Source organism: Megascapheus bottae, chromosome X (genome assembly GCF_031878675.1).
Source record: "Megascapheus bottae isolate mThoBot1 chromosome X, mThoBot2.hap1, whole genome shotgun sequence".
In the NCBI taxonomy this organism is placed as follows: domain Eukaryota; kingdom Metazoa; phylum Chordata; class Mammalia; order Rodentia; family Geomyidae; genus Megascapheus; species Megascapheus bottae.
In genome coordinates, this window is record NC_143547.1 from 29530892 (window position 1) to 29542784 (window position 11893).

The window sequence follows — 11893 nt, forward strand, 5'->3', positions numbered from 1 at the left end:
TTGTGATTGTTCCTGTAGGATCTCTAATCTTGTTTATTTGAGTCTCCCCTGTCCTTTTTTTGATTAATTTGCCAGGGGTCTGTCAATTTTGTTGACTCAAAGAACCAACTTTTTGATTTATTAATTTTATGTATAGTAGATCTTATTTCAATCTCTGATATTTCCAATTTTATTTTTGTTATTTCTGTCCTTCTAGTTGTTTTAGAATTAACTTTTTCTTGCTCTTCTAGGTGCTTCAATTTCTTCTTTAGGTTGTTTACATGAGCTTCTTCTACCTTTTTAATATGGACACCTAGTGCAATAAATTTGCCCCTTAAAACTACTTTTGCTGTGTCCCGTAAGTTCCTTTGTGATGTATCTTGATTGTCATTACATTCAAGAAAGTTTTGAATTTCTTCTTTGATTTGTTCTGTAATCCAAAAGTTATTCAGAACTGTGTTGTTCAGGGCCGGGAGTTTGGCCTAGTGGTTAAAGTGCTTGCCTAGCATGCATGAAGACCCGGATTCGATTCCTCGGTACCACATACATAGAAAAAAGCCAGAAGTGGTGCTGAGGCTCAAGTGGTAGAGCTCTAGCCTTGAGAAAGTCTAAGGACAGTGCTCAGGCCCTGAGCTCAAGCCCAGGACTGGCCAAAAATAAATAAATAAATAAATAAATAAAATGACTTTGTCACTATTTAAAAAAAAAAAAGAACTGTGTTGTTCAGCTTCCAAGTGTTTGATTGTTTTTGACCCTTTACTATGTTGTTTAGAACTAGTCAGATAGAATGCAGGGGATTATATCAGTCCTCTTGTATCTGCTTGTTTTCTGTATGAAGTATTATATGATCTATTTTGGAGTGTGTTCCATGTGCTGCTGAGAAAAATGTATAAAGTTTAGCCATTGGGTGGAAGACCCTGTGTATAACTGTTAAGCCCAGCTGGGCTATCGTGTTATTTAAGTCAGAGGTGTCTTTGCTTATCTTTTGTTGAGTTGACCTGTCATTTGGTGAGAGTGGTGTATTGAAGTCTCCCACTATGGTTGTGTTTGCGCCTATCTTGTTCTGTAATGCTAAGAGAGTTTGCTTGACATACTTAGGTGCTCCCAAGTTGGAGGAATAAATGTTTATAACTGTAATATTCTGGTTATGAATTGTCCCCTTTACTAATATGTAGTGGTCACCTTTATCGTTATGTACTGATTTTACTGAGAAGTTAATTTTGTTAGAGATTAAGATTGCTACTCCTGCTTTTTTTTGCACAGTATGTTGGAGTGGAAAATTCTTTTCCATCCTTTCACTTGGAGTTTGTTTCTGTCTTTGGCAGTGAGGTGGGTTTCTTGGAGGCAGCATATTGATGAGTCTTGTTTCTTAATGCAGTCTGCTGTTCTGTGTCTTTTGACTGGATTATTCACCCTGTTCACATTTAGGGAAATTGTGGAGAAGTGGTTACTGTCCTTTGTCATTATTTATTTTTCCTTCTGTGTTTCTTTCTCTCTCTTTTTACCCATTTGTGTTTACTGATATATAGGTGATAGCTTCTTGATGGGAGTTCTTGATTATTTAATATTTTTTTTGCCAGTTCTGGGCTTGAGCTCAGGGCCTGAGCACTGTCCTTGGATTTTCTCAAGGCTAGAACTCTACCACTTGAGCCTCTTCCGGCTTTTTTCTATGTATGTGGTACCGAGGAATCGAACCCGGGTCTTCGTGCATGCTAGGAAAGCACTTTAACTACTAGGCCAAACTCCAGGCTCTGATTATTTAATATTTCTATAATGCTGGTTTAGTGTGCAAATGTTCATATAGCTTCTCTTTGGAATGAAATATTCTTGTTTCTCCCTCAAATGTAAATGATAGTTTTGTTGGATATATCAGTCTGGGTTGGCAGTTGTTGGTCTTCAGGGCATGAATGATATTTTTCCAAGCTTTTCTTGCATTTAGGGTTTGCATGGAGAGGTCTGCAGTGATTCTAATTTTTTTCCATTGTAGTATTTGTGATATTTAAGGTCAGCTCCTTAGAATTCAGGTCTAATGTTTTTACTATGATGTGTGTGGATACATTCCTTTAGGATTTGTTTGCTTGGGGTCCTGAAGGCTTCAGTAATGTGAGACTTTCCCTTTTGAGGTTGGGGAAGATCTTTGCTATAAACTTGGTAAATAAGTGTTGCATTCCCTTTGTTTGAATCTCCTCCCCTTCATCAATTCTTGGACTTCTCTTTGGTGAATTCTGAGTGATTTCTCCTGACTGCTGACTCTCTGTTCCAGCTATTGTGTTTTATCTTCCATTCCTAATGTCCCATTCTCCATCTCAGTCAATCTGTTGCTTAGCGCTTTAGTGTGCATTGTGGACATTGAGCCCATCATGTCTGCTCTGAGGGTATTTATCTTTCCATCTAGGGAAATACAAGCTTTGTCTATTTTTGTCTCCACTTCTCTTTTGAAATCAAGGAACTCCTTGTTGATTTCCTGCTTATGTTCCTGGAATTGTTCTTGGACTTCTGCTTTAATATCTTTAGTCATGTCTGCAAGCCATCTCCTTGAACAGAGTCATGTCTCGAGTCTCTTCAGGTGTCATTTCTTTGGATGGTGGCTTCTCTCTTGTCCCTTCACTCTTGTTTCCTTTTGGAATTTGTGTGTGACTTTGGTTCTTTATATATTTCGTGATTTGTCGCTGTGATTTCTGCCTCATTGGGGCTGTCTGCTCTGTGGTCAGTAGACGGCGGTCTTTACTTGGTCTGGGGCTGGTGGTTCTGGGTATCTGTGTATATGTGTGGATCTCAGCCAAATTAATCCCATTGCTGACTGGGTCTGAGCTTGCAGCTTTTGCCGGTGTGTCCACAAGTTCCCAAAGGCTGTGTGCAGCTGGGCACCTAGGACTTAGCTAGCCCAACCGCTGGTTTGCCGGCCCTGTTTCCAGGGGCAGGGCCCAGGTGAGGAAGTGGACTCTGGGAGTTTGTGCAGTAGGGCGGAGCTGTGCACCTAGGTCTCAGCTTGCCCAACCCCTGGTTTGCCAGCCCTGTTCCCAAGGGTGGGGCAAAGCTGAGGACATGGGCTTCTGGGAGTTTGCCCAATAGGTAGGAGCTGTGTACCGAGGTCTCAGCTTACCCAACCACTTGTTTGCCAGCCCTGTTCCCAGGGGCGGGGCCCAGCTGAGGATATGGACTCTGAGGGGGGAATCGTGCCTTTTCTGGCTCTCAGAGCGAGAGCTCGGCCCTTGCTGGTCTGCCCTCCAGTTTCTTGTTTTGTTTTGGGGTAGCTATCCATGTTCTTTCTGTTTTTCCATACTAGAACAGAGTGCACCCTTCATTTCCACCAGAAGTACTGGCCTGCTTTTGGCTGTGAGTCTTTATGTGCCTCCATGGGAGGGTCCCCTGGTGCTAGCACCCCACCAAAGGAGGCGGAGGTGTCCCTGCTCTCACCTTCCCAACAGCCTCCTTTCCCAGGCCACTGAAACTGGAGACTGAGGGGCTCGTTAAGATCCTGCCTTCCAACAGCGGGTGGGGGTTTGTGCGCATGTGTCAGCATCTGACAGAACCAAAACTAAGTGGGGCACCCTCCTGCTGGGAGCCTTTGGCAAGCTAGCACCAGGGGGCCCCCCATGGAGGCACAGAAAGAGGCCTGGGGGAGGGGCTGTTGGGGGAAGTGACAGGATTCTGAATTCCTTGCACCCCTGCACTTGTCAGTCTTTCTTGGGCAAGGTGGAGGGGTCTGGGTTACGTTCTGTAGCTGGCCACCAGCTCTGCTTTCCCCATGGGTTTGGGGGAACCCGCTGGACTACTTACTCATCGGGGTTTGGGGTTTGGCTCCGTGGTGTTGGAGGGTGGTTCGCTTCCCCTCTGGTCTCTGCTGCCACCTCTGCTGCACACGCCCGGTCTGTGTGGGTTCCTGCGACTGGATTCTGCCGATTGCTGGAATTCCGGGCTTCCCAGGCCCCAGTGCCCTCTGCAGCCGATTTTGAGGATTGGAGTCAGTCTTGAGGGGTGGGGAGATAAGCACAGATAAACTTTATCTGTGTTTCTTTTCCGGTTTGTATATTTCTCTGTTGTTTCTTAAATTTGTAGTTGTCGATTTCTTAAGATAGTTGGCTCGTGGGATTCCCCTATTCTCTTTTTTTGTGGGAGAAAGTGAGGCTGGGTCCCAATTGTTTGGGTGTCACCTTGCTTCCTTGCACAGATTCTTTTTAAAGATATGGTTATGTCTCATTGCAACAGCCACACATGGAATTGCAATCCTTTTCCCTTCACCTTTGACTTCAGTCTCCAAGAGCTTGGCATAAAGAGTGCCAGAACTGCAGTGTGAACTCTCCTCCTAGATCCTCTATTTTCACATACCACCCTGTGTGCCCAGAAGTTACCTGACCTTCGTATCTGGACACTGTGTGTATGGTAGGTATATGTCTGTTTTTGTCATTCTGACTCTGGGGTAGTTACTTTATGGTTAACTGAAATCTTGGGGAGTGTGTGTGTGTGTGTGTGTGTGTGTGTGTGTGTGTGTGTGTGTTTGGTGCCTGGGCACTGTATTTGACCTTACTTTGTTCAAATTGAGTGTTCCATCACTTGATCTACAGTTCCACACCTAACATTCGTGGGGGAGTGAATAGTTGGAGATAAGAATCTCACAAACTTGGCTGGGAGTTTGGCCTAGTGGTTAAAGTGCTTGCCTAGCATGCATGAAGACCCGGGTTCGATTCCTCGGTACCACATACATAGAAAAAAGCCGGAAGTGGTGCTGAGGCTCAAGTGGTAGAGCTCTAGCCTTGAGAAAGTCCAAGGACAGGCCCTGAGCTCAAGCCCAGGACTGGCAGAAAAAAAAAAGAATCTCACAAACTTTCCTACCTTTGCTAGCTAACATTCAACCACAGTCTTCACATCTTAATCTGCCAAGTAGCAGATTTACAAGCATGAGCCACAGCACCCAACAAAACTTGGTTTTCATTACCTATGTGTATAATGTTAAAAGATTGTTAGATTCTGAAAACATCTAGAGAGTAAGAATACCTCACTTTTTCTCTTTTATTACCAGTACTGATGCTTGAAATAAAGGCCAGGGTGCTGACCACCGGCTTGAGCTGCTGGACATTGCTCATTTTCCCAATTAAAAGTAAGCCAAGGCAGGAAAGTCTCAGATTCTAACCTGCAAAAATCCAAGAGTGAATCTGAAGCTCAAGTTTTCTATTTTACCGAAAATTGCTTGCTAGATACAGAGAAACCACATATTGAAATTTTGAATTGGAAGTCTTTCTTAGAAAGAGAAGCATTGCAGGGGGACTCCTGTCCCAAAGACCTGCATCCTAGAAGATAGCTTCCACAAGACTTAAAAAATTATTTTATTGTCTGGATGAAGTATAGGGGGCTACAGTTACATTCTTCAGGTAGTAAGTACATTACTTCTTGAACATTTTTACTCTTTACATGTTTTCCCTCCTCCCAACCCTTCCCAACATAATTTCCAACATAATTTCTTGTGAATATCACTGTTACATTGGTTCTCCCTTTGTCCTTTGTCTCATCATCTCATTTTTCCCCTTCCCTTCCCTAATACAAATAAACAAATAAATGTATATACCTTACACAAGGTGCCAAATTCAGATACGGTAATAACAAGGGATAAACCATAAAGGAAAAAAAGGAATGAAAGAACTTCTCATATTACATTAAAAACAAGAACCATAAAGATAAACCTGTCTCCATATCCTGGAGATCATTTCACTTAGTATCATCTACTGTAATTCTCTGCTAGGAAAATCCTAAACATATACTAATTATTACAAATGAGGAAAACCATGGAGCCTATGTTCCTTTGGGTCTGGCTTATTTCTTCTGTGTCTTTCCAATTCCTTAGGAATGGGGCAATGTCATTCTTTCTGATGGCAGCATAGAATTTCATTGTGTATAAATATGTGTTATTGATGCACTCATCTACTGAGGGGCAACTAGGTTGGTTCTATATCTTAGCTATGGTAAATAATGCTGCAATGGACATGGTTGTACTGGTAGTCTTAGTATGTCCTTATTATGACATTTTGGTAAATGCCCAGGAGTGAGATTGCTGAATCATAGGGAAGCTCTATTTTTAGTCTTTTGAGGAACCACATACTGCTTCCCAGAATGGTTGAACAAGTTTATACTACCACCAACAAAGTAGTGGTGTTACCTTCTGATCACAACCTGTCAGTATCTGTTGTTATTAAATTTCCTGATAATGACCATTTTAAGTGGGGTGAGGTGGATTCTCAAAGTTTTTTTGATTTGCATTTCATTTATGGCCAGAGAAGTTGAGCATTTCTTCATGTGTCTATTACCTATTCTTATTTCCACTTCAGATAAGGCTCTCTTTAAGTCTTTAGCCCACCTTGTAATGAGATGGAGGTTTCTTTGAGGATTTGTTTTTGAAAAATATAATTCAAAAGCACAAAGATTTTAAAGGCAATAACCACATGATAGGGTGGGAGACCACACTTATCAAAAGCATGTTTACAGAAGCAAAACAAACCATCTAGGGGAAACATCAGGGGTGAGCCAAGCAAATCATCTGCATATACTCTGGAGCACAGCTCTCTTAGGACTATACAACAAGCTGCATCTGAAATTCAGCGAATAGGCTGTATTACCTCTTAAACAATTGGAAAAGCCCCCAATACCCATCAAGGCCCTGGGATGGTGGGGAGAACATTGTGACTTAGACCCAGTAGCCTTATTTCAGTTATATCATTAGCCATGAGTGAAAATCATAAGAAACAGACTAGGCCCTTGGTTCAAGCCCAATTATCTCACACACACACACACACACACACACACACACACACACACACACACACACACACACAATGAGGTTAAGTTGAATTATGAATCCCAAGGAGACAGCAGTGAAAAGCAAAGATGCTTTGTCTTTATCCCAGGGCTCAACAGAACCTGTGAGGCCCAGTTGTTCATACTTGACTCACAGTAGGGATGCATGAGTGTAGGACTTCCCACCTTCCCCAGACCATCTTAGGATGACATAAATCCTGAGTACAGGATTACAGTGGGGATGAGGAAGGGAGAAAAAGTTCCTCTGAGTCTCCCCTAGTCAACCCCAATGACTAGCTCTATTTCTGCACAAGTAACTTACACATAACTTACAAGTAACTTGCCCATATATGACTTTAGCCATGTGTGCCACCCTAAGGACCTGTACATCTACATGGAATTCTGGCAGTAAGTGGGCACCCTCGGGGCTTGTGCCACCCTAAGGACCTGTACATCTACATGGAATTCTGGCAGTGAGTGGGAAGCCCCGGCCTTTTATGACTGTCCAGCTGTGATGGGGGAGGGGCACTTATTGTGTCTGTTGGTTCTCATAGCAGCCTTGGAATTTTAGCTTTAGGTCTGAGTAACAAGGAATTTTACATGGTCTTGTGCCTCTGGAAAAGAAAAGGCAACCATGCTGCCTGAGTGAGTTTGCCTACTATTTTAACCCCCAGTAGCTGTGAGAACTGTGAATATTAGAGGGTCAGGTGGAGCAGAGATCAGAATGGACAAGGTGGGAAGAAAAAAGGGTCAGATGGCTAGAAGGAATATATTGACCGGAAAGGGAGGCAGGGATACAGGAGTGGAGGAATACTTGGGTGATGGGACACAGAGGGACCGAATAAAAACTCAGCAAGAAGGAAGAGGCAAGGTGAAAAGAATGGTTGTGAGAGGGGCCGGGAGTTTGGCCTAGTGGTAGAGTGCTTACCTAGCAGATACAAAGTCCTGGGTTTGATTCCTCAATAGCACATACATAGAAAAATCTGGAAATAGTGCTCCTACTCGAGTGGTAGAGTGTTGTCTTTGAGAAAGCTCAAGAACAGTGCCCAGGCCCTGAATTCAAGCCCCAGGACTGGCAAAAAAAAGAATGGTTGTAACATGGCTGGTGGTAAAAGAACAGAGGAGAAAAGCTTGGCTAGTCACAGATCATCCCAGTATAGACCAGTTGAATGAATGGGAGGAAGGTATTTGCAGGCTGGACATGAGAGTGCCTGTGCCAAATCCAAGGTTTGGAGCAGGAAACTCCCGCGACCAGTAGACCTTAGTCCCCCCTAGCACAGGATGTAGGCTGTGGCCAATGTGTCTATGGGTCCATGTCGATCATGTAGATACTCATGGTCACCTATGGTCCCTTATCTTCTCTGGTGAGTACAGCTACATCCAGGACTGGGAGCTGGGAAATGAGCCTCTGAACTCCTTCCTTCCCAGACCTTGGACCCATCAGTTGCCAAGGAGTGAGTTTAAGCAAGTCTCCTGTGCAGATTTCTGACACTGTGAGGGCAGTTTAGGGTGTTATTCCTTGAGTTCCTGTCACATCCTGAATACAATGTCTCTTCTCCCCTCTCCCAGATATTATGCCGGAGGTGAAGGACCCCACATTCGAGTGCTGCCTCTTCATGGGCCTCATCGTCCTGCTGAACACGGCCACAACGCCGATGATGGTGCTGACCTCAGTGGGGGTGGGGCAAGGAGAGTCTCAAAAACTGATAGGCTGATGGGAGTAGAATAATCATGTTTGAAGTCAATTATATATGAAAACAGAAAAATGGAACCTCTTCAAAGAGGTTAAAAGGGAAAAAGAGAAAAAAAATAGGGGATTTAGCAAATACCCTATACACATTTATATTACTGTGTATAATTACTAGAAAAACTAGGAAGTATACAATTATACAAGACAGAAAAGATGGTCAGAGGGTATACGATGTAATAACATTTTTATTTTCTTGTCAGTCATGGGGCTTGAACTCTGGGCCTGGGCGCTGTCCTTGAGCTCTTCAGCTCGAGGCTACCACCCTACCCCATTGAGCCACAGTACCACTTCTGGTTTTCTTGTGGTTATATGGAGATAGGAGTCTCACGGAGTTTAGTGCCCTGGCTGGCTTTGAAGCACAGTCCTCAGATTTCAGACTTTTGAGTAGGTAGGATTATAGGCGTGAGCCACCATGCCCATCTGTAATAACATTTCACATAAGTTGTTTCCTGCAATTTCACATTTTGGCCTGTCACCTTCTTCAGAGAGATTGAATTTTCATTGCTTTACATTTAGTGTCTGGGTTGAAATATCTTAATACAAAGAAATGCAATTTTCACGTCTACTTTCCTGGAGTTGTATTTAATTGGTTTTTTTAAATCATTTTGAGCATATATCCTTAGTTTCCTGCTGGTAACAGTGACTCATGGCTGAAATTGCAGTTGTTCATGAGTCTGAGATTGGAGGATCGTGATGAAAAAGCAGCCCTGATTGCTGTCTGATGGTTCTGGTATATGGACTCAGGGCTTAAATGATGCTCCTGAACTTCTTAGTGCAAGCTTACCACTTGAGCCACAGCTCCCTTTTTGGCCTTTTTTTTGACAGTTTAGTGAAGATAAAGAGTCTCAAAGGCTTTCTGATCTGTACTGGATTTAAAGCATTGTCCTCAGATGTCAGCCTTCTGAGTAGCTAGGATAATTGGTAAGAGCCACTGACACTAGACAGGAGAAATCTCCAATCATATGGCAAAAATGTGTAACTGTAGGAGGGTGGCTTAATGACACAGAACCAGATTGGATTGAGAAAGCCTTGGAAGAGTGTTCAGGCCTATAGGTCAAACTTTGCTATATGCACACACAAAAAAACCCTTTGATATCCTAGCAACAATAAAACCCACACCACCACATGCACACCTACCACAGAGTTTAAAACTATGTAGCCCAGTATACAACCCTCGTGCTCAGCTTGGGATTTATTACTTTGGGGTACATAAATGAAAACCAAGGAACAAGGGACAGAAAAAAAGGATGGAAGTGGAAAAGAATAACAAGTGTGAGGCTCAGATAGTGAGCTGGGAGTAACTGTGACAGGGAGAAGGTAGAGATGGAGGCAGAGAAAAGGCATTGAGAACAGGGAGGACAGATGCTAGCCTGAGTGGGAGACAGAAGTGGACAGAGAAAGGAAGAAAGGGGTTCATACTGAGGCAGAAAAATTTTGTCAGAGGGTTGAGGCAAGAATCTCATTTAGATGAGGGAGACATAGAGAGAGACACACACTAGGCAGAGCCACAGTCTTTAGAGGAGAACACAGGGATTTCAGACAGGCTTGAGTTCAAGATTGCTGATGGCTCTTACCAATAAACCTGCAATGCAGACAACTGAGATCTGATGGACATATTTCTTTTTTGCCAGCCCTGGGCTTGAGCACAGAGTCTGAGCACTGACCTTGGACTTTCTCAAGGCTAGAGCTCTACCACTTGAGCCTCAGCACCACTTCTGTCTTTTTTTTCTATGTATGTGTCTCTGAGGAATGGAACCCAGGTCTTCGTGCATGCTAGGAAAGCACTCTACCACTAGGCCAAATGCCCGGCCCCTAATGGACATATTTCTAGGCTAGCCCAACCAGGAATGTTAAGAAGAATTATTGCCAATTTAACACACACACACACACACACACACACACACACACACACACACACACAATGACTTAGTCCCATTGAGGAGGGGAGCACATGAGTTTTCACTCCTAACTTGCCTGCCTTTCTCTCACCACAGATCTGCTAGTAAGTACTGCTACTTACAAAGTAATCTTTCTTATAACCACAATTGGGATCATCCTATCTGTGGGCACTATTTTCATGTGCTTGTTTCATTTATCCATGGAAACATGTGCGCCACCGGTAAGTATCTCCCACCCTGTCCCCATTCTGACCTCACTGGACCAGCCTTATACACACATAGCTTGACTTCTGTCTCTTCTTTTGCTTCAGCCTTCACCTAAGCCACGAGTGCCATCTGGATCTTCTGCCCAGTCTTCCAATGTCATCTGGTTCTTGTTTTTTTGGAGCCCCTTTTTGTCTAAGCCCATAATCAGGTAAGCATCCCATGGGCAAGGACAGGGGAAGAAGGGCACGTTCAGAGGGAATGCTTGTTCTTAGACGCATTGACAGTTCTGGAACATACTCAGGCTAGAGCTGTGGGTGGTAGAGAAAGGATGAAGCCAGGAAATGGGGAGGAGGCTACTAAGAGACTAAAGGCAATTGTCTTAAGAAGGGACAGAGCTGACAGAGCTTCTGCAGGGTTGAGGAAGATGGGGACACTGGAGGAGGCTACCTAAAGATCCCTAAAAGCATAACAAGATTAGGTCATAGCTCAGGTGATAGAGAATATGTCTCCCAAATGTTCAGCCCTGAGCCTGAACTGAAGTCCTGAGCAACAACAACTGTAAAGTAAGTTTGGAGCACAGAGGAGAAGCAGAAATGGATGGGACACACTTGGATGGGCTGGTGAGGGTTTCAGGAGTCTACTGAAGGGGGGAAGGCTGGATGAGGAGGCCCTGACTGCCCCATCTTCTGTCCCTTTCACCTGCAGGCCTTGTGCACTGTCGCCCTCAATGTCTACCCCAGGGCCTGCAATCTGGGCTTCCTGCCTCCCAAGTGGGCTAGAGGCTGAAGACTCGTTCATGGATACTTTTATGGATTGTCTTGACCCTGATTATGCCCAACAACATAAGTCTGTATGTGAAGGGAAAGGTGATATTTTCCTAAAGCCCATGTATGGAGTGGCGACCCTTATCCCTGTCCCAGCCAGAAACACCAGGGGAAAACAAGAGGGCAGGCCGAACTTCCAGGATACTCACACAGCCCTGGCCCTACTCCGCTTCCTGGCCGAATTGGTCAATCAGGAGTTCCCTGGGATGAAGAAAAAGAATTAAAATACTGTTGAAATCCACAGATCTCACTCTTTAGATCTTTGTTAAATATCTTGGGGAAACCTATCTAAGGATAGGTAGTATTAAAATAATGCTGCCTTCAATCACCTTTTTCCTCTTTCTATGATCTGGTACAGCCATAGCACCCTTCAGAGAGGCAGGTGGAAGAACGAGCAGGGAATGTTGTAGATGCTAGAGTAACAGCATTAAATGAAGCAGGCAAGCTCA

General features: G+C 43.9%; 1 long non-coding RNA gene across 1 annotated transcript; it reads left to right on the forward strand.

Annotated features, from left to right (window-relative positions):
- The first annotated feature begins 10729 nt into the window (after positions 1 to 10729).
- On the forward strand, positions 10730 to 11685 carry LOC150040696 (uncharacterized). The gene is made up of 2 exons (XR_016533846.1): positions 10730 to 10828; positions 11326 to 11685. It is a non-coding gene; the product is annotated as an uncharacterized LOC150040696 (long non-coding RNA).
- The last annotated feature ends 208 nt before the right edge of the window (positions 11686 to 11893 follow it).